Here is a 26,238-nt window from a genome sequence, read left to right as displayed (position 1 = left end):
ATTTAGAATAGTACACAAATAGAAGCAGCTTATCAAAACGTATTTAAAGGTAAACACATATTTGCCTATAGGAAGATATCTCTTTCTCTCTCTCTCTCTCTCTCTCTCTCTCTCTCTCTCTCTCTCTCTCTCTCTCTGTCTCTCTCTCTCTCTCACACACACACACACACACACACACACACACACACACACACACACACACACACACACACACACACACACACACACACACACACACACACACACACACACACACACACACACACAGACACCAAGGCTAAGGTGCACATTGTGTGGTAGCAGGCATATGAAGGTATGAATAATGTAAATTATGTAAGTTGTCCTCTCTCTCTCTCTGTATGCTGTAACTCTCTCCCTTTGAAGAGTGTTTAATGTGTGATGATGTGTTTAACCTGCTGGTACCAGTCACTGAGGAAGGTGTGTGAAAGGTATGTGTGCGTGTGTGGGTGTGTAGCTGGTGCTGGTGCACAGTGAATTCCTATGTGGTAATTTTGCTCAGAATTGCACGTTCTCTTGTGTATATTGTTGCTGTCGGGCAGAAACCTCTTATCTCCATATTTTTCGTAAATTAACGCCCTACTACTTGATCATACTACAGCGTCACTCAAAAGTATCAAAAGTGGCAGATCCGCAAGCTCGCGACGCGTTTCGAGCTTGTAGACCTGCTACTTTTGATACTTTTGAATTTAAATCCTGAAAAGTAACAGTTTTGGACATATGAGGTTTCCACCCGACGGAGACGATATAATCGGTGTGTTCTGCATCACGTGTGTTGTTTGTGTACAATAATATCTGCGTGTGTGTGTGTGTGTGTGTGTGTGTGTGTGTGTGTGTGTGTGTGTGTGTGTGTGTGTGTGTGTGTGTGTGTGTGTGTGTGTGTGTGTGTGTCCACGCGCATGCTCACATGTTCTTTAGTGCATGTGCCATTGCCAGTGGGTGTGTCCCCCGCCGTACGCAGTGCTCCAGGGTGACAGTTGACAGGCAGTGTTACCAGTGTTTTCCTACTTAATGCTTCTCTGAGTCAGCCTGTATCCTATACTACCAGAGAGAGAAAGAGAGAGAGAGAGTGAGAGATCATATAGGCACCTATAGGGCCTCTATCTCACAGACTCCACACACACACACACAGTGTTTAACAATTTATTTATGTCCACACACAGGGAAAGCATACAGGGACACACATATTTTAGCTGCAGCGACAGCACAATACTTTGCCAGCCTTTCTGCCTCGTCTTTGGGCATCCCAAGATGTCGAAACTCTCCAGCAACCAGTCCGTGGGTATAATGCATGTCCTATAGGCTGGATCACCAGAGGAAACAAAGTTCTTATAGTCTTTCACTGCTGCTTGGTGTTAAAGCGCTCTCTGTAGTTGTTCTCATGGGCCTGGAAGTCCACTTATTGCTATTCCAACAGCGGACGGACATACCGTTGGAAGGCCGCTGGGTCTATTGCCTCTCTTCCAGGTAGCTGTTCACGGGAGGGAGGGGCCGTTAGGTAGCATCGGCTGTTGGTAGATTCCACCGGTGAGTCGTGCCTTCTTGTATGCAAGCTACATAGTCCACAGAAGTTGCAAATGCATCCACTGCACCCTCTACGTTGACAATAGTTACTGCACACACACACACGCACGCACGCACACACGCACGCACGCACGCACGCACGCACGCACGCACGCACGCACGCACGCACGCACGCACGCACACACACACACACACACACACACACACACACACACACACACACACACACACACACACACACACACACACACACACACACACACACACACACACACACACACACACACACACACACATTGTATTACTATACTTGTGAGGACGTCAACATTTTAGGACAGCAATTTTATGAATGCCATTTTTTTAAATGGCTTTTTTAACCATAAACGTAAAGCCGATCTACAAGTGCACAACACCAGCGAGTGTGAATCACGCATTGACTCTTTCTCTAACCCCCTAAACCAAACTTCTAAATGTCTAATTCTAACCCTATAGCCTCAACCTGTATCTTTATCTTATTGTAAACTTTTCTCTAAACATATTTTTTTTCCAACCATAAAAGAAGATTTATTTTTTTATAGTGAAGAACCAGGAAAATGGTTCCTCACAACGTCTGCTGTATTTCTCATTTGGTCCTCACAAGTATAGTAATAAAAACACACACACACACACACACACACACACACACACACACACACACACACACACACACACACACACACACACACACACACACACACACACACACACACACACACATTGTATTACTATACTTGTGAGGACGTCAACATTTTAGGACAGCAATTTTATGAATGCCATTTTTTTAAATGGCTTTTTTAACCATAAACGTAAAGCCGATCTACAAGTGCACAACACCAGCGAGTGTGAATCACGCATTGACTCTTTCTCTAACCCCCTAAACCAAACTTCTAAATGTCTAATTCTAACCCTATAGCCTCAACCTGTATCTTTATCTTATTGTAAACTTTTCTCTAAACATATTTTTTTTCCAACCATAAAAGAAGATTTATTTTTTTATAGTGAAGAACCAGGAAAATGGTTCCTCACAACGTCTGCTGTATTTCTCATTTGGTCCTCACAAGTATAGTAATAAAAACACACACACACACACACACACACACACACACACACACACACACACACACACACACAGGCTTGCTTCTCAACCGAAACCCATCCCCCCCCATCCCACCCCATCCCACCCCATCCCATTCCATTATCCAGCTAATGAGTGCGGTGGTCTGCTTCCACACCAGTGACTGCAGTGACTGGGACCATAGCTGACACTGGAGCCCCCCCCCTCCCCCCTCTTCAACCTCCTCCCTTCCAAATGCCATCACTGCTATAGCTAGCTGTAGGTTAAATTAGTGATTCTCAACCTGTGGGCCGCTAGGGTATTCGTGTGACGTACTGTACGTGCCGGGCTTATAGTGTGACGTCTGAGCCGGGGGATAATGGGGGAGTGGGGTGGGCAGAGAGGCAGGGGGGGCAGAGAGAGAGGTGGGGGAGAGGGGGGGCGAAGAGACAGAGAAATACTTTAAAAAAAAAAGTGTTTTCAGTGATTCCACAAAATAAGAACTTAAAATAGGCCTATACCACTGGGTTAGGCCACTGCTTCTCAAACAAAGACCCCAAAATTGGGGGCGGGGCAGAAGAGAAGATTCGGGTTACATTTTTCAAAAAGGGTTGCAGATCTACAGGCTCTGTTTTTCTTTTTTTGTAGATCCTATTCTAATGTTTCTGGATTCAATGTAGCGGACGTTGAATTCAGATGATGTCTCCAGACAGTTCCAAGTATGCAGAGCTCTCCGATCGGTCTTTGCTGGCTGCATTCAGTGCTGCTTCTCTCTCCTTTCCTTTTGCAGCCAGTAATGCAGGCCATCTCTCCCTAAAGTACTGGTTTATTCATCAGCCCCAACTGATGCTGGGAGAGACAGACAGACAGACAGACAGACAGACAGACAGACAGACAGACAGACAGACAGGCAGATATTGTCTCTGTCGGGTGGAAACCTCATATGTCCAAAACTGACCTCTCAGGATTCAAATTAAAAAGTAGCAAAAGTAGCAGATCTACAAGCTCGAAATGTGCCGTTTCGCGCCGCGTTTCGAGCTTGTAGATTTCTTTACTTTTGCGTGACGCTGGAGAGTACAAAACACTGACGTTGGCCTACAAAGCAACCAAAGGTATGGCACCCCCATATCTTCAAAGCCTGATCCAACCCTACAACATTACAAGTACATTTACTTAAGTAAAATTTGTAGGTACTTGTACTTTACTTGAGTATTTCCAATTTCCAATACTTTTACTTCTACTCCACTACATCTTGGATCCACATATTGTACCTTTACTCCACTACATTTATTTGACACACACACACACACACACACACACGCACACACACACACACACACGCACACGCACGCACACACACACACACACACACACACACACACACACACACACACACACACACACACACACACACACACACACACACACACACACACACACACACACACACACACACACACACACACACACACACACACACACACTGGGTCGGAACACATCACTGTCCCAGCTGTCTATGTTGCTGTAGAATCAGGGGGAGGATATGTTCCTACACAGGGTAGAAGAAGTGATGGATGGTGGAACCTCTATGAACCCTCCCTGTCTTCACTCCCTCTCAGTGTCGTCTCGCTGTACCTCCCTGTCTTCACTCCTTCTCAGTGTTGTCTCGCTATACTTCCCTGCCGATGTGTTTGGACATCGTGTCCCGTCTCAACGGGGACAGAAACACGACCCAGCCGAGACGAGAAGGCCAGACTTGACATACAAAGATCCAAATGTCTCAATAAAAGAGCAGGGAGACCAAGGTAGCCCTATGGTACAGTCCACACAGTTCTTTTGATCTGTTTGTCCACTGGAGTCAGTCGGTTTATGTGTTGCACGAGGAGCTTGATTGCCATGGAAACCGTAGGAACAGCGCTGCATCAATGTGACGCTTTAATACAGACACTACCTTTTTCATGGTCCTATAGTGAATTATGTCCTTCTGAACAACACACTGCTACGTTACTACTGCAACTAACTACTGTAACTAGCTGCTGTAACAGTTCATCATGTCCTTCTGGCCTGGTACTACTGTAACTAGGCTGTATCCTTCCCATTGAGACGGAGGACTCAATCTCTGTCGATTTGTTCCCCGTTATATTCTCCCTCCACTTCAAAGTCTCTCACCCCACGACCCAGAAATGCAGAGAGAGAGAGAGAGAGAGAGAGAGAGAGAGAGAGAGAGAGAGAGAGAGAGAGAGAGAGAGAGAGAGAGAGAGAGAGAGAGAGAGAGAGAGAGAGAGAGAGAGAGAGAGAGAGAGAGAGAGAGAGAGAGAGAGAGAGAGAGAGAGATCAAAAGTATCAAAAGTCAAAAATAATAATTTTGAAATCTTTCAAAAACAGATATGAACATATATATGGTCATAATAATTGAGGAGTAATTGTGGAGTAATTGTGGAGTAAAACAAAAAGAACAGAGTTGCCTCTCTGATGTAGTGGAGTAGAAGTATAAAGTAGCCTATTGCAAAATACAAAAAACTCAAGGAAAGACAAATACAGTTTAGTTACTTTCCACCACTGCAACCTACATTTTGAGAGAGAGAGAGAGAGAGAGAGAGAGAGAGAGAGAGAGAGAGAGAGAGAGAGAGAGAGAGAGAGAGAGAGAGAGAGAGAGAGAGAGAGAGAGAGAGAGAGAGAGAGAGAGAGAGAGAGACACGCTGGCAGTGCATGCTGGGCTGAATAGCCCAAAGTATAAAATAATGTTTACAGCTAAAATCTAAAATGACACAGATGCGTTCCCGCATGCGTTCTTAATGGGTTAAAATGCTATATAAATGTCCATCAAATAGATAATTTACTGTAAATCAAGGTGTGGGCAACTGTTCTGGGCACAAGATCACTGTAGCCGTGTTTTCCAAGGCTGGCAAGAACACCCCTAATACACTATAAATGTGAATATGCCAGAGCAAATTAAATTCGCCCTGGCAGATTTGTCTGGTGTTTTTTTTTCAGGCTATAAGATCACCCCAGTGCCAGACAGTGAAAAGCCGCCATTGCTTTTATGTATTTTTATAGCCATGCTACAGTAATTAGAGTAAAGCAAGCGAAGAATAAGTAGGTCGGAGTGGCTTATTTGTCGGTGTCGGGCCAAGAACGAGGGTGTCCATCCACTTTTCACTATGCTGGACGATGGGCATGAACTGCTGAAGTGGAGCACAATATAGAAAGAGAACACCATTGAAAGTAACACCTGAAAACCTCACAAGATGGCGCCACCTGTAAATGTTGGCTATTCATAAATAGCAGATATACAGCTTCTTCTTTTTTTTATCTTGAAAGTATTTTCTTTTTTACACAAATGTTCTCTTCTGGCACAAAGCATTTGCAGATGGGGGTCCGCAGCCAAAATACATATCAATTTGGGGGTCCTTGACATGAAAAAGTTTGAGAAGCACTGCCTTGGTGTTCACATTTATCCTCAAATTCAGTTATTTTATGCATCCCCCCCCCCTCCCAAAAAGAACCCAGAGATTAATCTGATTTCAGATCAACGCTGAGTGCACAGGGCTATAGGATTCTGATGTCGTGTCTTTTCCAAGCCTTGTAGTAGTGCATTGTAGATCTGCTATTTTTTAATAGCCAAAGAAATCTAAAAATGACAGATTCTTTCCCGGTCTAAATGGGTTAAAACGTATATATAAAAGAGTCTTATAAGGCCAGCATTCTGTATGTGATGAAACATCATGCAGGGGTGTGCTATCCCCTTGACGGGCTGTTAACGGCAATAACGCACAGAGCCACATAAAAATAACAAGCGCATTATGCATATACTGTAGTACTTTAAGATTCATCATGGTATAATCCAGAGGTATACATATTCAGAGTTCCTGGGACACATCTCTTGGCAGATACACACGCCTGGGGAGACACCGAAAGAGGAGCATAGCAATTTTTTAGGGTTTGTAATGATGAGACGCTCAGTAGGCAGGAGGAAAAAACAATGTATTAAATTCAAGCTGCATGGGTACCAAATCTTCAAGCTAAATGCAGTCACCGTAAGAATAAAGTTTGGCAACAAAATTCTGAGTAGGCTAGAGCCAAGCAGAATAAACTCAAACATCCCACCTCTCCCTTAAATTGCGGGAGTCTCCCAGAAATAGAGCCCACCTACTAAATATATGAATGTAAAAATGTTTCAAAGATATTCAAAAAAATCTCACCTTTTCCCCAATATATGTTTTTTAAATAGCAGATATACAAGCTCACAACATGTCGCGATGTGACACGTTGTTAGCTTGTAGATCTGTTATTTTCAAATAGCTGATGTAAAGTGGTAAAACTTAGCCTGATCGCTTTTTGGGGGGGGTTATTTTCATAGACCTGGCCGCTTGTTTCTCTTGCAAAATCTGGCAACACACTGATTACCCACGCTGTAGCCTTCTAGGGAGGAAGTGGACAGATATTGAATGAAGCAGCAGAAAAGAGCAATAATGTATTGTGAGATAGGGGTGAGTCTCTCCATAGATAATGTAGGCTACTGTATGTGAGACAGGGGTAAGTCTCTCCATAGATAATGTATTGTATGTGAGATGTGGGGAAAGTCTCTCTCATAGATAATGTATTGTATGTGAGATGTGGGGAAAGTCTCTCCATAGATAATGTATTGTATGTGACATGTGGGGAAAGTCTCTCCATAGATAATGTATTGTATGTGAGATGTGGGGAAAGTCTCTCTCATAGATAATGTATTGTATGTGACATGTGGGGAAAGTCTCTCCATAGATAATGTATTGTATGTGAGATGTGGGTAAAGTCTCTCCATAGATAATGTATTGTATGAGATATGGGGAAAGTCTCTCTCATAGATAATGTATTGTATGTGAGATGTGGGTAAAGTCTCTCCATAGATAATGTATTGTATGAGATATGGGGAAAGTCTCTCTCATAGATAATGTATTGTATGTGAGATGTGGGTAAAGTCTCTCCATAGATAATGTATTGTATGTGAGATGTGGGGAAAGTCTCTCCATAGATAATGTATTGTATGTGAGATGTGGGGAAAGCCGTTGGCTGAGTGCTGCTGTGATTCTGTTTGTGTTTGTCTGATCTGATAGTGTAGTCTCTCTCATGCAAGATAAATGACATGCACATGTACATGCAGTAGTGTATAGTTTTAGTCAAGCTCCAGAGTCCAGATGCCGTGATGGTATCAGTTGTTGTTGGTGTGTGTCTGTGTCTGTCTGTGTGTGCGTGCGCGTGCGTGTCATTCCCATTGGTCCTTTATACTGTATGCATGTTCAGCGTTGCCAAGTCTGCTTATTGTAAGCGACTTTGGGATGCAATGTCACTTGTAAATATTGGTGGTGGTTTTTGGGACAACTTTCTAGTTGCCTATTTGGGCTTGAGCTTCCTAATGTTGTTTTAACCAGTGGTCCTCAAACTTATTCATGCCAAGGAGCCCCGAATGAATGAATGAATGAATGAATGTATAAATATATATATACACACACACACACACACACACACACACACACACACACACACACACACACACACACACACACACACACACACACACACACACACACACACGTAGCAGTAGTCATCCTCTGCCTAAAAGCCTAACATCTCCCCCCTGGCCAAGGGGAGAATTCCCCTTTAGACTAGTGGTAAAGATGTTGGCTTTCCACACGGGAGACCCGGGTTTGAATCCCGAGGGGCGTTTTATAGATGTTTTAATGATATAGGAATCGTTAAAGGAAACCGTTAAAGGAATTGGACCTTTTTAAGAGGGAATCTTTTAAGGAACCGGAATCGTTAAAAGTCCCTAAAGGATCCCATAACCCTATAGCCGAGCAGCTGTTCCCCAGTTGTGTTCACAATGGGGAATATAGACGCATTTCCAGACAACGTCACACCGATAAGAACCAGAATGCGCGCGCAGGTCAGGGCCAAAAGAACCCGACCTCTCATTAGATGCAATGTAAAAGTGGTCACAGCCTCACGTGTAAAAATGCATCCCATCAAACATTCAGATGACGTTTTCCTCCCAGTGTGGAAGAAGAAGGTTTAGGATGGATGTTTACTGTGATCTCTTGAGCCTCTTGAAATATATACCTTGGTTTAAGTTGTGTCAACTTGTGTGTAAACAATTATAGCGACTCTCAAAGCAGTTGTCCCCCAAAACCCCACCTTCAGTCGCAGAGGGAGCGCTCAATGATCACAACGGTCGCATCCGCGACGCGTTGTGAGCTTGTATGTCAGCTGTTCTCGGCGCGCAATACCGTTGCGGGGTGAAGTATAAGGGTGCGTTCGGAAATTGCGCACTGGAGCGCACTCGCCTATTAGTTTGTATTGGCCAGTGCGCTCAGTGCTGTATTTCCGAACGCACCCATTATGTCTCGCCAGGAGCGTCTCAACAACCAACACAGAGAGGAGGTTGAATGAACTGATACCATGTGCTCCCCAAAACAACAGGTTTGGGAATCTGTTCTATAGCTCCCTGGAAACATAGTGTATGTATGTACGCTCCCATTTCTAATGACATCACATTTCTTGGTTGGCTATTAACGGCAGCATTTCAGTGGTGGAAGAAGCTGGTGTTGTGCACCAGAACATAGCTGGCCCACGTTGTGGCCTTGTAGATCTGCTATTTTTCGGCTTTATAGGGTTACGGTACAGTATTAATAAAATCACTGTCTTAAAATGTCGATGTCCTCAGCTCCTCACAAGTATAGTAATATACGTACGTGTGTGTGTGTGTGTGTGTGTGTGCGTGCGTGTACGTTTGCGTGTGCGTGCGCATGCGTGTGTGTGGTCCTGCATAATGGTGTTCATGCATCTATTTGCAATGTGTCTGAAAGCCTGTGAGCACACACACACACACACACACACACACACACACACACACACACACACACACACACACACACACACACACACACACACACACACACACACACACACACACACACACACACACAGAGACACACACACACACACACACACACACACACACATGAACACTCTCTTGAGGCAGACTAGCAATGAATTGGTTCATTTAAAAATATACTCAATTCCTGCAACCATGGAGACAGTGTTTGTTAATGGCCTGCCTCTCCTGTTCATTCTCACTGTTGTCTGACTCTCTCTCTCTCTCTCTCTCTCTCTCTCTCTCTCTCTCTCTCTCTCTCTCTCTCTCTCTCTCTCTCTCTCTCTCTCTCTCTCTCTCAGTTGCTCTGTCTCTCACTCGGTCTCTCTCTCTCTCTCTCTCTCTCTCTCTCTCTCTCTCTCTCTCTCTCTCTCTCTTAGTTGCTCTCACTCGGTCTCTGTCTCTCTGTCGGTTTCTCTGTCTCTCTATCTCTCTCTCTCTCTGTCTCTCTCTCCGTGTTTGTCTCTGTCTCCCTCTCTATTTCTCTCTATCCCTTTCCCCTGACCATCTCTTAAGCGCACGCACGCACGTACGCACGCACGCACGCGCGCACACACACACACACACACACACACACACACACACACACACACACACACACACACACACACACACACACACACACACACACACACACACACACACACACACACACACACACACACACACACACTCTCTCACCTTGGCTGAAGACCAATTCAGATTGTGGTAGAAATGCCTGTACATGGCTTCCTGTCCCCGCCCCCTCCTGCTCCGCTCGCGTCACCCGCCATGTGCCGTTAACCCTTATCACCATCAGGTTGGTTCTCTGTTGCCGTGGAAACGCGCTGCATGCCGGCCCCACAGTGCAGGATGTGAAGAAGAGGAAAAAAATAAAAACAAGGGCCGCGGTGAAACGCGTAGGAAAACATCAAACGCTTTCTGTGGGTGTGTTTGTGTGTTACTTGTATTTACTACTGTGGAGAGGGTCCAAAATGTACCCCACCACAACCATAGTAGAATTAGTAGAACATAGACACATGTCAGAACCTTTTAGTCACATTTTAACTTTCTATGATCTCTCCGAGAATTCTTTGGTCAGGATTAAGATGAGGCATTTAGAAGTTTGATTTAGGGGTCAAGTTTGGAGTTACAGTGTTGGATTCTGTGTGTACTTGTGCCGGGTGCCGTGTGCTGGGTTTGCGTGTGCGCGTGTGCATGCGTGCAGGCCTATATTAACCCTGTGTACCCTGTGTGGTGCCCATGTTATTTTGTTTTACTATGGCTATTAACACCATAGATCTGCATGAGATTATAGTTACAGTACAAACTCACCGAATATGACGCCATAACACACACACACACACACACACACACACACACACACACACACACACACACACACACACACACACACACACACACACACACACACAGAGGTGTGCTGGAAGTGTTTTTTTTGCTAACTTAATGTATGTATCTGAATGGTCCCCCCTCCGCACTCCTCTGTGGGCAGCACATCATACAGTAGCACCTATCTCAATGATGTGCACTCGCTATGCACTGTTTACATCAAAAGCCGAAAAAAGGCTACAGTCCAGCAAGTAGGTTAACTGCACAGTTAAATAAAGCCATATCTTACCTTGCGCCAAGCATGGCCTTGTGTTCCTTTGTGTTGCTACAGCTTCTCACGTCATGGCACTGTGTCTTTGCATATGCAAAGTAATTACACAGACAGACGGCTAGATGTGTAGCCATATGTATCAACTGTCCATTTCTGGCTCATCAGGTTTTAACAAGGCAGCTGACATAGGGAGGCACACACAACATTCAACACATGTGTCAGCCAGCCTCATTGAACAGCGCCGGAAACTTTAGTTGCGTTCACGTAGGGTATGGTACAGTGTTGATTTTATAATTTGTACTTTCTACTTTTGGTACTTTAAGTACATTTTGATACCAATACTTTTGTACTTTTACTCAAGTACATTTTAGAGTACTTCTACATTGCAGTATTGATACTTTTACTTAAGTAAAATAATGTAGTACTTTTTCCACCACTGTAAAACCTCATCAGGGTTCTGTACCTCAGCCAGTGATGAAACAAGGTGTAAGTTGTGAGGGCAGGGTGGATTTCTATTCCGTCCATCCTGCCCCCCATGATGATCAGCATACATCTATCTTTATCCTGCTAGGTCTCCTGTGCTCATGTGCATGCATGAGCTCACTCACACACACGTGCACAAGGGCAAACATACGTACACACATATGAGGCATGCGAAAGGCTCAAAGAGAGAGAGAGAGAGAGAGAGATCTGCTTTGTGCTGTGTGTTGAATCAGCCCACAGTTTTCCCACCCACATCACCACCAGCCACCCAACTTTTATCCTCCCTCTCTCTCTCTCCTTGCCTCACACCATGCCTCTGCCTCTCTCTCTCGGTGTTGCAGCATACAGGTAGAGTATGGTGTAGAAGAGGGGGGCTTGCATAGCTCCAGGGGAAGGAAGGGGAAAGGTGTAGGATGTGTGGGGGGGGGGGGGGGGGTGGTGGTGATATCCCATCATCATATGCAGGTGGAGGCTCCTCATCAAAGGGCTTGTGGCCTGCGCTCCTCTCCTCTCCTCTCCTCTCCTCTCCTCTCCTCTCCCCTGAGGCTCTACATGCCGTCTTCCACGAGACCAAACATCAAACACACTGTTGCTGTCGGTGCGCTAACCTTGTATCTCCACATTTCATTTTTTGTAATAGTTCACCCCCAAAATGCCATTTTTTTCTGTCGATTAGTCACCCCATGGAGACTTGAATTCATGGATATTTTTTTAGTTTTTGTTTGCATTCCTAAGCCAATAATTTCATGACCGGCAGTGGTTTCCGGTAGGAGACACAAAGAGTCTCCTTTGTGTCTCCTATACCGGAACCGCTGCCTATACCGGTCCATCCACTGGTCATCAAATGATTGGCCTACGTATGGGGGTCTCCATGGGGTGACTAATCGATAGAAAAATTGTCATTTTGGGGGTGAACTATTCCTTTAATGCCCTACTTACGTCATACTACACGGTGACATGCAAAAATAGCCTTATGAAGAAATTCTTTTTAGCAAAGATATTTATTTAATGTAGAGTGGAAACAAAAAAGTCACTAGTACAGAGCCCTGAGGGATTTTAGTCAACCACGTATAGCAGGGGCTTTCAACCTTTTTCATGCCAAGGACCCCTAAATTGATATACATTTGGCCGCGGACCCCCATCTGAAAATGTTTTGTGCCAGGGACCCCCAGAACAGAAGATTTGTGTTTTGAAAAAAAAAAATCAAAATTCTTCAAAGACTTTCAAGATTTTTCGAAAACGTTCAAAAATAGCAGATATACAAGCTGCGAACTTGTATATCTGCTATTTTTGAATAGCCAACGTATATACAATATGGATAAAGGGGTAAACATGTATTAACACCTTTTAGGTGGGGACCCCCTGGAACCCCCTCAAGGACCACTGGTGGTCCCCGGACCACTGGTTTAGAACCACTGATGTATAGGTTTTAAGTGGTTATGTCTTTAACCAAAGAAAAGTATTAACGACAGCTTGCGACTAAAATAATATAGCTCAGTGGTTATCAAACGTTCTTGTGTCAAAGGACCCCCAAATGTATATGTATTTGGCCCACGGACCCCCCATCTGAAAATGTTTTGTGTCAGGGACCCCCAGAATAGAAGATTTGTGTGAAAAAAGGTTTGTTCTTTTTTTTTCCATTTCCTGAAAAGTAACAGTTTTGTGGACATATGAGGTTTCTTTCCTGACGGCAGCGACATGAAAGAAAGCCGCAGGTATCAATGCAGCCTGCCTTCCCTCCCTGCCATGTCACCGCCATGTTTATTTATGGCCGGCGTAGCGTACAGAACCGCCTGCCCCGTGACCAGCGTTGCCAGATATTGCGAAGAGAAACAAGCAACCAGGTCTATGAAAACAAGCCCAAAAGAAGCAGCTATAGAGGGCACATGAGCACTTTAAAGGGATAGTTCACCCAAACATTTTATTTTTCATTAGTCACCCCATGGAGACTTGAATTCATGGATACTTTTTGTTTTTGTTTTTGTCGCATTAGGCGGTAGGCAGCGGTTCCGGTATGGAGACACAAAGGAGACTCTTTGTGTCTCCTACCGGAACCGCTGCCGGTCATCAAATTATTGCCTTAGGAATGCGACAAAAACAAAAGAATATCCATGAATAGAAGTCTCCATGGGGTGACTAATCGATAGAAAAAAGTCATTTTGGGGGTGAACCATCCCTTTAAACCTAGTATATGCATCGGCCATTTGGAAATAAGCTACTACACTTTACCCCAAAAAAACACCACCAATATTTACAAGCGATTTGACAGAAAAACAAGCCCAAAGTCGCTTATAACAAGCAGACATGGCAACACTGCTGCCTGCCATTCCCCCTAGTTGATGTGTTCCTGTGTTCAGGTTACCGCTGTGAGACGTTGAAACCGCATGTCTTTACCGTTGCAAATCGATTCCGCGCACGATTCGCAGCTGATCTTGCGGCTAAAAATAACATAATTATTCTGTGCTGATTTTTTTGGCAAACAGGCATGTGGAAACTGGAGCGCGCATCGAAAAGAAAACCACGCCTTAAAAAAAAAAAAAAAAAATTTTAAACGTATTGAAGTGGATCTAATATGTGTTCGACTGCTGCTTCAAGTCTCAGGTTTCTTTAACTTTGCCCTGTGTTTCATAACATTACATATCGATGGCCAAAACGCAAAACCTCCTATCTGAAAAATGTTAATTGTTGGGAAAATGAAAAAGAAAACTACAAAATGTTGTATTTTTTTTGCACAATGCTATTTTTTTATGAAACCCATCACATAATACACCGTTTCTGGATGTCTGGACTATATTACATTATTATATGTTAATTACACTTATTTCATATAGCAAATGCAGATAGGAGGTTTTTCCCCACTTTTCCTGGATAATTCTGCAGATAGGAGCTTTTACACTTCAATGTTAAGTGATTGCATAACTAAATAATGACAAATAATACTGGCTGTAAATACATACATTTACAGCTGCAAACAGTTGCATCAGTGGTGTGGTCTAGTTTTTTTCCCCGAGGTATACGATAATCATTCCCTGCACGAGATGCGCGTGGCCGTGGGTATACGCTAGCACGTTTTCAATGGATTAAATGGTAGACTGTATACGCTTTTTCCCAAAAAAATCTGCACTGTATACGCCACAACCCCCATTCCCCCCAACCAGCACACCACATGCCCCAAACCCCACCCACCTAAACCCTCATGCCCTCCAACTCCCCTAACTCATACAACTGGATCACCAACCTTGTGTCCAGTGTGGACAGTGGAATAGTATGTAAGATCATTGAATGTCTTAAAGAGCCTATAAGCAAGGAGGAAAGACGGATGCCTTGACCCTAGAATCACCAAAGCCAGGGAGGAGATGAGAGCAGCACACAGGGACTTTGTCGCTGACCAAAAGGGAGAGGGTCTGAGGGAGGAATATAAGCGGAAGAAGGAGGAGCTATACCATGTGTATGCAACTGGAACAACAGGAGCTGACCCAAAAGATCAGGGACATTAAAGAGGTGCATGTTAACCAGAAGCATGGCAAGAACTGGAAGCTCATCAATGACATTTCTGGCAGAAGCTCTTCTCAGACTTCTGGGGAGAAAGCGCAGAGGAACGAGTTGAAACATGGTACCAGCACTTCCAAACACTCCTAGGAAATCCTCCTTCAACCGAAGAAGAGGATGATCCGATGTTCCCGTCTGGTATGGGAAGGTCATGGAAGACAGATCATTCACCATGGATGAGTACCAGAGGGCCAAGGCTACTATCAAGTGAGGCAAGAGCTGCAGGGAGGATGGAGTGATGTATGTGCCCATAGACGAGGTGGTGTTGGATTTTATCAAGCACACACGTCTAGCGAGCTGCCGAAGCTGTGGCGCAAAATGATCATCAATCCAGTACCAAAGTCAGGCGACCTCACCAAGACAGACACCTCCAAGGCATTAGCCTGAGCTCACAAGTCGCAGGTTTTAGACCCATCTCAGACCCTGTACTGAGAAACTCGCAGAACGGCTTCCGCCCGGAGCGAACAGCAGGCGGGCAGATACTGGTGCTGAGGAGGATACTGGAAGGAGTAAGGGAGCGGAATCTTTCAGTGGTGATCACCTTCATGACTTCCAAAAGGCTTTTGGCACCATCCACCGGGGGAAACTGATGAACATTCTCTGGGCCTACTGAGTTCCTGAGAAGATGGTTCAAATGATGGAGACAAGCTACTCGAGGCAGTCCAGGACTTCAAATAACTTGGGCCTGGACTGCTTCAATGGAATAGGACCTGAAGGTCCAGGGGGTACTTGACTAGAATGCCTTGCATGGGATGAGGAGAGTGTGGAAATCAGACATGGGAGAAGACCTCAAGAGGCGGCTGTTTGTATAGCTACAGTGTCAGTACTGCTGTATGGGGCTGAGACATGGGCCGTCACAGCACAACAGGAAAGGGCCTTGGATGGAGTCTACACAAGAATGCTACGAATGGCACTAGTCACATGGACGGACCACATCAGAAATGTGGTCCTCTACGGTAACTTACCATGGGTCACAGACAAAGTCAGAGAGAGAAGGATGAGGCAGGGCATTGCGTCAGGCCCCATAACTAGTGGCAAGCAAACTGACACTATGGGAGCCAACCCAGGGCAAAGCCAGGAAAGACAATAAGTGCACCACCCTACGTAGATGAACTTCGGCGTAACAGCTTAGCTAACAACACTGTAGAGCTCAAGACCCTGATCAAGACCCTGATGCTAGATAGGAGAGTGTGGAGGGCAGCGATTCAGGAGTCCTGAGTTGGTGTTGGCTAGACCATACCCCCCCCCCCATACCCTATACCCCCAACTCCACCACCTGCAATACTCCCCCACTCCCACAAACCCCATCCCCCCAACTGCCAGCCCACACATCTCCGCCTCCATAACTCAAACCCCCATCCCACTTCAGGAGTCCTGAGTTGGTGTTGGCTAGACCACACTCTTGCATCGCATCGCAAAGACCCAATCCTATATGATCCGGCCTAACTGGCCTATGCCCCCCTCAACATAATCCCCCCCATACCCTATACCCCCAACTCCACCACCTGCAATACTCCCCCACTCCCACAAATCCCATACCCCCCAACTGCCAGCCCACACCTCTCAACCCCATAACTCAAAACCCCATCCCACTCCATACCCTCATACCCCCAAATCCCACCCAACCCATTACCCCCACTCCCAGAACCCCCGATCTCCATGCCCCCAACCAGCACACCACAACCCCCAAACTCCACCCACCCAAACCCTCATGCACCCCCCACCCCATAACCCCCCAACCGCCACCCCACACCTCCCACACCCCATAACTCCAAACCCCATCCCACCCCCATACCCTATACCCTCCAACCAACACACCACAATATTCTCACAGGTTTGTTGGCTGCCACGGTGTTCACGTGTGATTTTGATCTGCAATTATTAAAAAATCACGACATGGACGTTCACATCTAAGCAGCAATGACAACCTCTAACCACAAGTTCAAAATGTTCAATGCCAAAACCTCCTATCTATACCTAAAAATGACCTCCTATCTACATAGATGCACATAGGAGGTTTTTACCTAGAAATAGTTAGGCTTACAAACAAACATTATGTTGTTAAATAATGCTTTTTTTATGCTCATTTTGAGATCAAGACATTCTACAGTACTGTAACAAGTAATACCATTAACATTTTTGATCAACTCACACTCTTGGTGTGATAAAAGTTTCACCACCTGACACTAATCATTAGCAATCAACAAGGCAATGCAATTAACTTGACAGTTACTAACAAATACTTAACTAGTAAGGGTGGAAGACACTTTTTTATTTTGAAAATAATTGATTACTACAAACTGAAAGACATTTAGACGGTCTACATAACATAGAATTCCCAAGTTTCAGCTCTGTCTGCTGCTCAACTAGTTCTGGTGCAGATAAGAGGTTTTGCGCTTCAACATTTTAGCACTAATTGGCACTGAACAAGATAGGAGGTTTTAGTCAAATGACTTTTTCTGACAAAATGAGGGGCGGGACTATCTTGCAGACAGACTGAGCATGTGCAGCATAGCCTATAGTCCTCATCCACAGTGAAATCCGAAAATCATGAAATTTGCACTTAGGAGGTTTTGCATTTTGGCCATCGATATTTGTTTTACCCACTACTTCCCCCTCTATACCAGCAGTCATCAAGCCTTGTAAACTAAATTTGCTGTCAAAATTAACACTGCGTGACAGACGGTCCTATATGTGCCAGCCAGAGTCACATGGAGAGTGTGGACCATACAGGGGCAACTGGCAGCCCATTCACAGACCTTCACTTAATGCGGCCCGCAGGTTGATATCACATTACTGATATATTTATTGATTTCAGCTGTTACAGTTGCAAACATGACCCGCTTTAATTACTTCAGTCTATATTAGTAGCTTAATGACTATAGTATTACAATTCTATTGTATTTTTTATGTCCAATGTATTTGTATTTAAAGGTAGGGTAAGTGATATTTTTTGGTTAAAACAAAAAGTATTTTGTTAAAATGTTAAAGCTCTATATTCTGATAGTAATCATTGCTATAGAGTGTTTGTTCAGTAACAGGAGTCTCCCCGTCTCTCCAGCCCTTTAATAAACAGAAAATACATTTTCCGGTAGGTGTCAAAATCTCAGCCAATCAGGAGAAAGTACACATTTTTTTAAGCTTAATTTGTATAGTGTTCCAGTTCCAATTTTGTCTGCTCATTTCTTAGTGTCACCACTTCCAATTTCACTTGTTTAATCTATATCCTGATTGATTTCTCTATCCTGATTGGATAAAATTGGAAATATACTGTCAGAATATAGAGCTATTTAACACTTATTTTAACCAAAGAAAATCACTTACTCTACCTTTAAGTTTAAGTTAACACAATAATAACGAAATGCATTTGAAATTAAATAAAATGTTACTTTCCAATTCCAATTCAAAAATAGCAAACAAAAATTCTGGATTCCAATAAAAAAATAGCTAAAATACCAGATCTACAAACTCAAAACGCGTCGCACTGCGACGCGTTTTGAGCTTGTAGATCGGCTATTTTTGCTACTTTTGTGTGACATAGAATGGCGAAAAAAGTTAAAATACGGAGAGACAGTATTATGCAATGTGGCCCTCTGGAGTGAGTGTGGAAATATTGTGGCTCTCTCCATCATCAAATTGCCCACCCCTGGTGTGGACTGATGTGTACACATGGTGGTACAAAGTGGGTGGAAGTGGGTAGAGTGCTTCTGACAGGGCGGGGTGGTTGGTGTTTGTGTGACTCTCGTGACTGTTGGCACGCATTTAGCAACAAGAGAGAGAGAGAGAGAGAGAGATGTGTGTGTGTGTGTGTGTGTGTGTGTGTGTGTGTGTGTGTGTGTGTGTGTGTGTGTGTGTGTGTGTGTGTGTGTGTGTGTGTGTGTGTGTGTGTGTGTGTGTGTGTGTGTGTGAGACCTGTTCTACCAACCCTGCCAATATATGTATTCACCTCAGTTACAGTTTATAGTGTACACACACACACACACACACACACACACACACACACAGCGCTGCAGACCTACATTATTGACTGTATAGCGGCTGAGAAGCAACAATAGCTGTTGGGTTTGTTGTTGATTTGATTGATGAATAAGCCATAAGGTTCAATACTGACTTCAGGCTCTTGTCTCTGACCCAGGCTCTCCTCGTTGTCAGTATTTGACAGCGTTTTCTTTTTTCATTAATATTACATGCTGACATTCTGTCAGTATATAACAGTGTGTACTGTTACTGTATTCTGCCGCGGATGGATGGCTAGAATAGAAAGAGCAAAGTTCAGCCGGTCTGTCCAAGACCCAGAAGAACCCAGAACTTTTATCTCAAACTTTGGGGGGGGGGGGGGTAGAGATTGGACTGTTTGTATTGAACCAGGTTGTCTTAGGTCGCCGGAGAAAACGCTTCTAAACCTCCCCCACAAAACATCAAAGTTTTCAGACGTGGACCATGCTGTCTTGTCGACTCTTATTCCAGATCACTGGGGAGCAATTTTGAAGTAGATTATACTGATTCTCATCCTATCCTTATTTAAAATCCGCTAGTGGTCTGACTTCCGCAGCTGTATTATCGTTTCCGTCTCATTCTTTGTGTTATTCATTGTCTCTGCTACGCTCTAGCTATGTTCTGCCAGACCACATGTCCAATTTCGACAACATTTCACCCTAACAATGTCTTCGGATAGTGTACTTTCAATTGGTCAGTGTACATTGGTATCCGTTATTTGGCCCATATTTTGCCTCCGTTGCTCACAAACATGTACCAGCAAACGTTTAAGTTGTGACCTCAGACTGAGTGAAACTGAATACACCACTTCCGGTTAACTCTCCACAATAAAATGTTCTCTGTTTCACGTTGCCTGGCCGGAGTGAGACTAACGTGTGTGTGTGTGTTGCGAGTCTGTGTCATGCAGCCAAAGGTAATCATAGCGCTGCTATTTCATTCTTTCAACGTTGTGCGCGTGCGTGTGTATGTTTGTTACTGTGCCTTTCTATTTTTTTTGCGAAGACATCGTCGCGTGTGCGTGCCGCCCCGGAAGCATGCCCATATATGGGCAATTTGGCATACTCATGACATCAGGGATCTCCATACATGGGAATAAAAGGGACAAGGACTGACAAATACAGAAATCTCCATATATGGCCATGAAAGGGACAAGGACTGACAGACACACAGATCTCCATATATGGCCATATCTTTCACATCGGCAGTGGCACGTAGGTGTCGAACTCTAGAGGAACTGCAAATTCCAACCATGTAAACCTCTCTATACTTTGACGCGAAACATGAGAATGTTGAGTGCATGTGGCGCTATGTAACTTGTTTTTTTCTATGAATAAAATGTAATTTTGTCCAATTTGCAGGGTAGAGTATGTTAATGCAATAATAACTTATACAATTGGGGGTCAAGATTCAATTTATCCCCTGAGCAAGCAGGCAGGCTCTATTAGCTCAAAAGGTAAAAAATGTCAGGACTTGCACAGGAAACCGGGTTCAAATCCGGGGTAGAAGAGGACGGTTACGTAGTGCAGCTTTAATACAGACACAAGGTAGAAGTGATACGTACTTATAGAGTTGATAATTCAACTCCCTACTTACCCACCCCTCCTCCATCGCTCCCTTCTGTCTGCATGGTACGCATCAATCAGAGCCAGCAAGAGGAACGACAATCTCTCTCTCTCTCCCTCTCTCTCTCTCTCTCTCTCCCTCCAGCATCCCATGCCATGTTCTTTTTTCTCTTTTTTTTATTGTCAGTGATTTACACAGTTTTGATCCCACAACTTGGACCGAGGCGGTTTATATAAAAGTCTGAAGGCCCAGGTGGCATCATGAGAAATGGATCGGGATCTTCTTCTGCCCTCAACCGAGCGAGCAAAGTGAGCTCCTCGCTCCGGGGGAAATCGATAGGGTGCATCGGGGGTAATGCATTACATCCCCGGGAAATCAGGAGAAGGGCTTTTGGTCGGGTTGGGTGGGTGGGATGGATGGATTTGGTGTGCTGGGAGAGGAGTCTAACATTTCAAGATGCCGGAACAGATACAGCCGCGGAGTTGGATAACGTTATGAAAAGGCCTCATAGGATTGAATGGCATTATGTAATGCATATTATTCACATAATACGTAAGACTCTGTGTGGTTGACATAGATAAGCACGCACACACAGTGCACAGCAGTGGTGTAAAGTACGTTTACTCAAGTACTTAAGTACAATGTTTAGGTATTTTTTACTTTACTGGATCATTTCCAATTTTCTGTAGGCTACTCTTACTTCTACTCCACTACATCTCAGAGGCAAATATTGTACTTTTACTCCACTACAATGATTTGAAAACTTTAGTTACTAGTTACTTTGTAGATTTTGGTTATTATTACAAGCCACTTGTAATAATAACTGCCATATTTCGGCCATTTGAAAAAAGCAGATCTACAAGCTCACAATGCGTCGCGATGCGACACATTGTGAGCTTGCAGATCGGCTATTTTCAAAAACAAAAAAAAATACATGTTGAACTCTTGAAAGGGACATTCTACACAAAGACTACTTTTACTTTTGGTACTTTAAGTACATTTTGATGCCAATACTTTTGTACTTTTACTCAAGCATATTTTGAAATCCGGACTTTACTTGTAGCAGAGTACCCACTGAGCATTTTTCGGTCTATTAGCCGTTTAAATGACGTCTAAACGTCACCTAGCCGTCTAGGCTAAATCCGGTTTATGAGTGGTCTAGAATTGAAAGTTTTTTCAACGTCTAAACCTAGCCTAGACGTTGTTTCAACGTCTTTTGGACGGCTAGATATAAATATATAACCGTTCAAATGACGTTGAAAGAACGTATAGGCTTAGCCTAGACGTTGAAAAAACTTTCATTTTTAGACCACTCATAAACCTGATTTAGCCTAGACGTTATTTAGACGTCTAATAGCCCGAAAAATGCACAGTGGGTTAAACCCTATCATGACGTCTAAACGTTGTTTAGACGTCATGTAAACGTCTATTTAATAAGGATATTAATATACTTATAATTAAATCATGTTTAAATAACATCTAAACAACTTGTAGGCATTATATACCTCTAAGATATATCAAATTATTCACACGAAACCTATATTAATGCATGTAAATGCCTCAATTTTAATGCAGATCCAGGTTCTCTAAAAAAAAAAAATACCTGATGGACCTAATTTAACCCGTTTTGCTTACCTTTGTAGAAGTGTAGTCCCATGATGTTCTGATAATTTGTTTACATTATGTTGTTATCTTTCAGGATCTTTTAAATATGTTGCAGTGTGACACTAATGTCATGCTACTCTTTATTGTACCACTGGATAAAAACTTTTTTCTTAATGTTAACATTGATCTACTCTGAACATAACTATCCTTCAACTGTAATTTCAATTTCAATCACAATACATATTTCAACAAAAAAAATACCAAAGCTTGTACAATCGGTCTTTAATTTCTGCACCTCTTAATGCTTTAAGCCATTAACACCTGTCATGTTAGATTTTAAACACTTTAACACATCTTATACTTGAGCTATTCAAAAATAGCAGATCTACAAGCTCATAGCACGGCACTCGGCGCTAGTCGATCTGCTATATTTTTGTTTTAACAATATTGAACATTTTTGCAAATCTTTGAATGTATGTTTTACCTCAAATCTTTGCTTTGCCTAGACTTGAGTTATAAATGTGTGTGTATATATATATATATATATATATATTCAAAGATTTGCACAAAAAAAAAAAACTCTCCAAAAAAATAGAAGATCTACAAGCTCTTAGCGCGGCACCGAGTTCCGCGCTATGAGCTTGTATATCTGCTATTTTCTGAATAGCCAAAGAAATCTTAAGTGACACAGGTGCGTTCCCTATCTTAATGGGATAAACAACCAGAAAAGACAAGTTTTAACAAAATGTTTGACCAAATAATAACATTGATTTGCTTCAAGGCGTTGCCCTCTTCTTGTATCCCCCTCCTCCACTTCTACCAGGCGCCTGCTTGAAGTGGTCAGAGATGGCAGCGCTGACCAGGTTCTCCATTGTCTCTCTGAATGTCTTCTGAACGGCTTCTGCAGTCAAAACAATGACATAACTCTCATACACACACGTGTACAACTTGAATAAGCAATCAACAAATAACTAGCACTGACAAAGTTATTTTTACCATTGATGACAGAAAGATAGAAGGTAGTGCTTTTGAAAGCTCTCTCCTGCTGTCCGGCACCATGCTAGTAGAAATTAGTCATCAGGCCATTGGTGAAAAGTCTGAAACAAAAAGAAAATGAGAAGCTAAATCGTCAATGGCATACTCTGCCAACAATAATGTTGATATGAAACAGAAATAATAAATAATACACTAACACAGTGGGAAATGATAAATAATACTTCCATTCTTACTTTTCTCCGACATGGGAAACTGAAATAAAGAAACCTTGTGACAGTCTGCCTGTGATTTAGGATGTGAGGCTATACTTTGGCTGGTGCAGATCTTAATAAACAACATTACTTGTTTTACAAGTTCAACATCATCATCCCTACCCAATTACATCTTTGCCACAGTAAGATGACTTCCACACTTTATAAAAAGGTACCTTTTGGAATCCTGTGAATGTTTCTCCTCTGAGTTCTGATAAGATTTCCTGTTGGTGAAAGACAAGGCAATTACATGTCATACTTGCTACTTACTGTTGGGGGGAGAAAAGAAAATTAAACATCTTACTTGCACCATTGCAACCTATTTTGCTCACTGCTACAGTCAATTTAAATTTACCTTGTGGTGTTATTTCTTCATTGGGGCTGGAGTAAGGCTTCTATTCACTGTTGGGGGTAAAGGAAATAAATTAGACATAGTCACCGTTATGATCACTCCTAGACTCAAAATCTACCTTGTGTAGGTAGTCCTTGCTCCATAAGGCTAAGATTCTCTGTTTGGTGGGGGTACTTACTCATCTCACTTACAAACTCACCACTTATATCACTGCAAAACTCAAATAAATTGTACCTTGTGGTTATGGAGTCCTGGCACTGCTTTGGCATACGCCTATGATACACTGTTGGGGAGAAAACAAAGTAAATTACATGTCATAATTACACCATCACTATTGTGCTCACAGCTATAGCAAATCAAATTCTACATTGTGTAGTCCTGACTCTTGCTTGGACTGGACTGAAGCCACAATTCACTGTTAGGGGTGGAAGACAATGAAATTACATATCCAACATAATGTTTTCAATGTCATCTCCAAATATCTCCACTTAGCCATCTACACATACCTACATATATGTACATATCTACACATAGATCTCTGTGTCCTCAGTCCATTCAGGGCAGCTTGAGCAAGCAGTGTATTGCTGTGATCTGTTTGAAAACAATGACATTATTAATTTCACAGCTTGTCTCAGCCCCATATAGCAGTACTGACTCCACTGTAAATGGATCCACAACAGCACTGTTCCTCCGTAGCCTGGCCAAAACAAAATCTAAGTGGCTTCTGCAATGAACATATAAACAAATTAATTAATTCTAAGATTGGGAGTATCAATAGCAGAGGTTATGTAATCTAGAGCATGTGTGCACATACACAACTATGTGCCTGCACATTGTTAAAGAACAATACTTTATTACACTGTACCATATTCAACAAGGTTCACTCCAATTGGAACAAAATAAAAGATTATACACAATTTATGTTCCGTGGTTTTACTTCTTGCAGTAAAGTAGTGGATCTACAAGCTCACACCGTGATGCAGATGCAAAGCGTTGAGCTTGTAAATCGACGTTCTTCACGGACTGCTAAAGTTAGCTACTGGCATTAGTTAGCTGCATCTAGCAGCTTAGCTAGCTAGCTGCAGCAGCTAGCAGCTTCCTTTAGAAGTTATAAGCTTGCAAGCGGCTTAAGAAAAGTTTTAAAATCAATAAGCAAAGAACACTCACCTCTATAGTCGTATTGCCATTTAAATAATTAAACTTCATGTTGATGAACATCGTGATAACTCGCATGAAATGTATCTATTTGTGAGTGTTTACTGTTTGTCGTCCGCAACCGGAACCACTAATGTTGCCATGTCTCGTGAGAAAATCTGAAAACCAACCTACGAAACCAATCTGCGTTTTACTGTTGCTGTGAAGCCCAGTGTTGCCAAGTCTCGTGAGAGAAATAAGCAAACCGAACTACAAAGACAATCTGCGGTTTACTGTGGAAAGTCTGGTGACGAGAGGTTAGCGGTTTACTGCTTGGCTTTCACTCGTTCCTCAGTATTTTATATTAGCCTATCACCAATACTGCAAACTGCCGTTATTTTTTATATTTATGCATTTAAAAAAATATATTTGCATATATCACCATTAATGCAAACTGCATTATTTCGCTATAATAGTGAGATTTAATAATTTCTATTGTTAGCATCCTAAAATAAACGATTTCAAACAACATGAAATTAAGTAAATGTCATGGTTTAAAACTGGTCTAAATGTAGACGTTGATATATGGTTTTGATTTAAACGTCTAAATCTAGGCTAAATTCAAACTATACTGTATATTGATAAATGCTATTCAAATTATTTTAGTCCAATATTTGGAGATCAAGTGCAGCTTACAGTTGTTTTTTTAATCAAAGTTTTCAAACAACATGACTAAAAAAATAAGTAAATGTCATGGTTTAAAACTGGTCTAAATGTAGACGTTGATATATGGTTTTGATTTAAACGTCTAAATCTAGGCTACATTTAAACTATACTGTATATTGATAAATGACTATTCAAATTATTTTAGTCCAATATCTGGAGATCAGTTGTGCAGCTTACAGTTGTTTTTTTTAATCAAAGTTTATGGAATAATGGATTAAATTCAATCGTCTAGATTCGGTCTATAATACGACCGAATCTAGACCGGTGAAATTAGGTCTAAACAAAAACCAGACGTCTAAAAAACGACTATGGCTCACTGGGTACTTCTACATTGCAGTATTGATACTTCTATTTAAGTAAAACATTTGAGTACCACTGGTGCACAGGAACATTTAAAGCTGCTATCCGGAACATATTTTTTTAAACCAATCT

General features: G+C 42.8%; 1 protein-coding gene and 1 long non-coding RNA gene across 2 annotated transcripts in view; one reads left to right on the top strand and one right to left on the bottom strand.

The window, feature by feature from the left end:
• Positions 1–26,238, top strand: part of gabbr2 (gamma-aminobutyric acid (GABA) B receptor, 2) — a gene marked incomplete at both ends in the record, with an annotated part of 395,075 nt that overhangs the window by 56,377 nt on the left and 312,460 nt on the right.
• Positions 23,138–24,084, bottom strand: LOC308096078. Its single transcript, XR_013934104.1, has 4 exons — positions 23,950–24,084; positions 23,771–23,818; positions 23,344–23,444; positions 23,138–23,248 (listed from the first exon to the last, which is right to left on the bottom strand). It is a non-coding gene; the product is annotated as an uncharacterized lncRNA (long non-coding RNA).

This window comes from Gymnoscopelus braueri (genome assembly GCF_963280865.1).
Source record: "Gymnoscopelus braueri genome assembly, chromosome: 11".
Taxonomy (NCBI): Eukaryota; Metazoa; Chordata; class Actinopteri; order Myctophiformes; family Myctophidae; genus Gymnoscopelus; species Gymnoscopelus braueri.
The sequence above is the reverse complement of the archived record's forward strand: the minus strand, read 5'-3'. Positions and strand labels throughout refer to the sequence as shown.